A 6,000-nucleotide genomic window follows, 5' to 3' on the forward strand; every position below is an offset into this window, starting at 1 on the left:
CCATATGACTCTTTGATGTAGTTTACTGTTGGGTACAAAAATAAGTCCCAGCCCCGGCCTCTGTGGTTTAGCTGGCTGGAGCATCCTCTCCCCATAAGGGAAAGGTTAGGAGTTCAATTCCTGGTCAGGGAATATACTGAGGTTGCGAATTGAATCACCATTCAGGCATGCTGTACAGGAGGCAACCAATGGATATTTTCTCTTTCACATCGTCGTTTCTCCTTTGCTCTCTCCATTGCTCTCTCTAAAAGCAATGAAAAAAAATGTCCTTGGGATAAAAAAGAAGTAAAAAGTATGTCCCAGGCATATCTTGACCTCTTGTACTTTTCTCTACTTCACCTCTGAAATTTGTTGATTTCTTCGTGGAGCACTGATTTCTTTAGTGGAGAATGGAATTTAGCAACAAAGACCTGGACAGTTGGTTTGCTCATTGCTACTAGGGTGTCAATGCTTATAAGGTATCATAGCAGAGAGAGCTAGGAAATAAAAGCATGTATACACACCTCCTGGCCTAATTCTATAATTTTTAAGGTTTATAGGTCAACTTTTTAAATAAGTATACATACATACCTTAAATCTGTGAGTTGACACTGATAATTCCAACTGAATATCACAAGGGTCTTTGTGTTCTTTTATATGTGTAATTCCTTTGTGTATACAGTAGGAAAGCAGGATATCCTCAACATACGAACTTGCTTGTTCAGTCCTAGAATAAGAGTTTCATAATTGCTAGTCTATGCCTTTGCAAATTATAAGCCTGAGAATTTGAGATATGTTTAGAGTTTATTTTATCTTTAGATTTAGGTCATGTAGTTCACATACTGTGTTCAAAACTTAGGTTCTTCATCCCACCCATCCCTTCCTAAGGTGTAGCTACTATCATTTGAACTGTCATTTCATTCATTTCTTTTTGTATTTCCTTTCAGGTCCTTCTGCTCCCATCGTTTCTTGTTTTTTCTCTTTCCCTTTTTTCCTCTTTTCCTCTCCCCCCTTTTCTCCCCTTCCCATCTCTTCCTTTCCCTTCCCTTTTCCTTTTCCTATCTTTTTCCCTCCCTTTTGCATTCTTCTCTCTTTCATTCTCCCACTGCTTCCTTTTCTTCCTTGCACATGTGAAACATTAACATGGTTCCAAAAGTTAGTATGTTTTATAAAGTTGTACTGAGGAAAATAACGCTCTCTGTCCTGCCCCCAATTCCTTCTGTCTTTTCTAACCCATTCCTATCCCTTCCTCTAAGTAACCAAACTCGTGCATCTTCTGGGTTACCCTTTATTTCCTTTTGCACAAAGGAATACATACATGTATATTTTATTTCCTCTTTCTTGTGCAAAGGTAACATATTACAAATACCTTTGGCACTTTATTTCACCTGACAATGTAGTCTGAAACTTGTTCCAAATCAGTTCACAGAGATCTTATTCTTACAGCTATAGATTATGCTATTGTCCCATAGTTTTTTTCAGCCACTTTTCTATGTATGACCATATGCATTCCAGTATTAGCAATTACAAACACTACTGCAATCAGTCACCTCTGGCAGTGAAATACTCGTGTATCATCAGTTTAAACAACTAGAAATGGGATTGTATGCTTAAAAGGTAAGGGTGTATGTAGTTCATTGATCCATTAAGGTTTGCATCATTGCATTGTCACATGCAGTGTATGAGAGTGCCTGTTTCCCCATGGCCTCATCCACATAGAGTGTTGTTAAATACTTTAATAATTGCCAGTGGAAAAAGGAGAAATGCTATTTTAGTGTAGTTTTAATAGTCTCTCCTTTTGAGTGATTCAAATGTATTTTAAGGACTAGGTGTATCATCTGCGTGTGTGCACATGCACTTGTGTGTGTTTAAAACTGTATTTTTTACCCATTTTATTACCCATCACCAACTTGGGTTTATTATCCAAGTTGTTTCAATCTGGTATTTTTGATAGCTCCTCAGGTAGTCACCAAGTCATCAAATGTGCAGTGAGGTTTGAAAATTGCTACTCTGTTTATACAATGCCTCCACTTTGACCACATCTGTAGTCCTTTCCCAAGGGGTGTGTGCGTGTGCACGTGCACGCGCATGTGCACACCCCAGAATGAAGGAGAATGTGTAACCTGGTGTTTTGGTTTGGTTCCAGTTGTCCCTAAAGACCATTTATTTTCCCATTCTTCCTTTCATTTCATAATTTTTGCATTCTGTGAGCCAAAGAACCCCCCCAACTCTTTGACTTAGGTTAGTTGGATTTCAGTGGCTACCAGAATAGCCTGAAGAAAGTAACCATTTTATTTTTGTTTTACTGTAATTTTCATATTCTGTGAAGGAGTATTCTTCATTTGTTGACCAGTTTTGCTGTTATTTACTTTATTTCTCATAGTATGTTTGATTTGCCCATTTTAAAAAGTTAGTTCGTGAGTAAGCATATTTTTTTCTGGCATTTCTCACATTTTCTGGTCCTGAGTTTTGATCCCATTAAGCTATCAGCTCCCTTTTGCCTGTGACAGCCCTCACGTCAGGGCTGGTTACTGTAAAGAAAGATCCCGCCCTGGCTGGTGTAGCTCAGTGGATTGAGCGCAGGCCTGCGGACCACTCGATCGCGGTTGGATTCCCAGTCAGGGCACATGCCTGGGCTGCAGGCCAGTTCCCGGTTCCCGGTGGTGGGGCGAATGAGAGGCAACCATACGTTGATGTTTCTCTCTCTCTCTCTCCTTCCCTTCCCCTCCAAGATAGATGAATAAAATCTTAAAAAAAAAAAGAAAGAAAGATCCCCATTTTAGGGTGCAGGTGCATTTTTGCTGGTGCTCTCAGATCTGTCACCATGGGGTGGTGGTCTCTTAATTTGTTCTGTACAGTCTCAGGTGCAGAATTTACCTGTTTTTTTGGTGTCTACATTTTCAAGAGGTTTTCCTCCTTCCTATATTCCTGATGCTTTTGTACAGTTTCCAGGAGGAGAAAGGGAAGAAAAAAGGGAAGGGAAAGTAGCTGATTTTCATAGTTGCTTCACATCAGAAGCCCTATTCCTCTTCATTATTTAATTATGGTTAAGAGAAGAAAGGGAGATAAATCTATCCTCAGTCTGTTTTCCATTGGAAACCAAATTTTCATCATTTTTAATGATTTCTGAGACCATCTGTCTTTAATACAGAAGATTAATTTATTGTTATAGTTTGTGTGTTTGGTAATAGTCATTACCTTTTAAAATGCTTGTTACCTTTCTCAGTATTTTGCCTTAAATTATTTGTATTTCTAGAATGTATATTTTATTTTTGATTCTTGCAGTGTATATCCTCACATTTGTGGTTTTTGTTCTTTGTCAGTGTTGACCGTTCCGTGACACGTAACAATTTCAGCCCCTCTTGTTTAAGAAAAGGCTTCACCTCTTACAACTCTCAGTCTTTTTTTAAAAGGCTAAGTTATTTTTAAAACTTTTTTTTTACAATGTCTGCTTTCTCATTGAGTAGAAATTTTGACAATTTGCACTGTTTTGTAATTACATTTACACCATTTAAATTGACCTCTGTTTTGTCTTACTGCCTGAGCCTGAGGTCATCATTTTTCTAAAATAGTGAAATTGGCTTTATTATTTTGATCTGACTATATAAGTGATATTTGATTATTAAAAATTAAAGCAATTTACAAGTATGAGGATTATCATTAATATTGTGATGGTCAGATTTTCATGTATTTATAACATCCACATAAACATAGATCTAGTCAATATGTTGGGCTGCAGTTGACCCAAATATTTGACTAAAGTAATGTCGATAATAGAGGCTTATTGATTAAGTATATAAATAATAAGGCTACATGTTGACAGTTACAGGGCTTTCAGCAGCTTAGCAAAGTCAGGGCTTGGGACTGGCTTCTCTGGATTTCCTTGGCTTTCCTGTTAGATTTGACAAGATGGCTCTCACAGTTCCTGCCACAACTTCCTCTGAGAATGATGTTCAAAGGCAGGAGGAAAGAAGGGGTGTTACTACTTGTGACTCTGTTTTCAAGGAGAAAAATATTTCCTAGGAGACCGTAGCAAATTTTTATGTCGGTCAGGTTCATGGTCATGTCTCACCTGCAACGGCAGCTGGGAAAGAGTGCTGCTGGCATTTTTGGCTTCTGCGTTGAGAGGTAGACTTTGATATCAAGAATGATAGGGCCCTGGCTGGTGTAGCTCAGTGGATTGAGCATGGGCCTGTGAAGCAAAGGGTTACCGGTTTGATTCCCAGTCAGGACACATGCCTGGGTTGCAGGCCAGGTTCCCAGTGGGGGACATATGAGAGGCAGCCACACACTGATGTTTCTTTTGCAGTCTTTCTCCTTCCTTTCCCCTCTCTCTCAAAATGAATAAATAAAATATTTTTTTTAAAAGAATGATAGATGATATCACCATTAACAGGAATCTAAACAACAAAACAAACAAGCAAGCAAAATATGACCAAAGACACTGAAATACGGAACAGGCTGACAGGGTCCAGAGGGGAGAGGGGAGAGAATCACAGGGGAAAAGGGGAAGGACTCACATGAACAAGTATAAAGGACACATGGACAATAACTAAGGTGGGGGGCAGAAATGGGAGGGAGGTGGGGAGCACTGGGGGGGGGAGGGCTGGGGATATAAGAGAAAACTACTTGAACAAGAATTAATTTAAAAAAAAAGAATGATAGGAATGACTGTTAGACAACTTGCGTGTCACGTGTACAGTGGTACACGAGGGGGATGTGTGTTTTTTAGTATGGACATTTTTCAAAAGAATTTTTTCCTTAACCATACCCCAACCACATATAACATTAAAAATCTGTTGCCTCACCTTTCACTCTGCTTATATGTGCACACAGTGCAGAGTGGAGGTTTAGTCACTTTTGGAAAATGGGCTCACATTATATACTTTTATCTGGATTTTGCCTTTCTTGCTTTCTATATAGTACAAATCCTTCTAAGTCGGCAGGTACAGATCTCATTTCAGTTATTTTAAAGCCCGTGCAACCTATGCTGAGTATGTATCATGTTTTATTCAACCATATCCTTAGTGATAAGCATTCATTCATGGTCCTAGGTTTTTTCCCTCTTCTAGTATTGCCATTATAGACATCCTTTTTATGTATGTGTCCTTGCATTTGGAGCTCTACTTAGGTTACGGGGCTGGTGCCTCATTGCTGGGTTAAAGAGAATATTGTCGTACACGTGCAAAATTTTACATAATTCAAACATGCTACTACAAACTCACATATCCCCCACAAGTGTAGAAGAGTTCTATTAGTCCCCTCACTAGCAGTAGGTGTTTGTTCATTGTGTGTTTGTTCAGACAACAATGTTCATTGAGTGTCTCCACTATGTGTCTTACATTATTTCGTGCACCACAGTGAAGAAACTGCCCTCATGGAGTTTCATGCCTACTGAGGAACATAGGCAATGAGCAAATGCAATGCAATAAAACTAATACCATTTAATAAAATAAACATTGTGTAATACGTAAAACAGCTACACTAGGTAACTGATAGTGTCATAAAGGAAAGGAAAGGAGGGTAAGCAGGTAGAGCATTGTGGGAGGGGGACTCTAGTTTAGACTGGGTGATCAGCTTCTGAGCTGTTGACTTTTGGGCAAAGACCCGATTTGAGGGAAAGAACAGCCACAGTGATATCTAAGAGGATGTTTTTGGCAGAGGGAACAGTTTTCTGTGTTTGAAAAGCACTAGCTGGACAGGGTGACTTAAGTGGAGTGATAGGGGATGAGTGGAACGAACTGAGGTCATGAGGGGTCATGCAGGGCTAGTTTACAGTGGGCCTTGTCAGCCGTAGTAAGTAAGGACTTTGGTAAGGTGTTAGTTAACTCAGGCTCTTAATTCTTGGCAACCTGATGGCTGAAAAGTGTCATGTTGTTGCTTAATATTTCTCTGTATAGTAATGTTTTGGAAGTGTTTCATATGTGTATCTGGATTCACTCTGCTACTTATTAATATTTATTCCTGTTTTCTGTCAAGATATTTTTACTGTTGTTTTCTAACAGCTATTTAAGTCTTTGT

The sequence above is a fragment of the Sturnira hondurensis genome, unplaced genomic scaffold (genome assembly GCF_014824575.4).
Source record: "Sturnira hondurensis isolate 20B ecotype Veracruz unplaced genomic scaffold, ASM1482457v3 Scaffold0025168, whole genome shotgun sequence".
NCBI lineage: Eukaryota > Metazoa > Chordata > Mammalia > Chiroptera > Phyllostomidae > Sturnira > Sturnira hondurensis.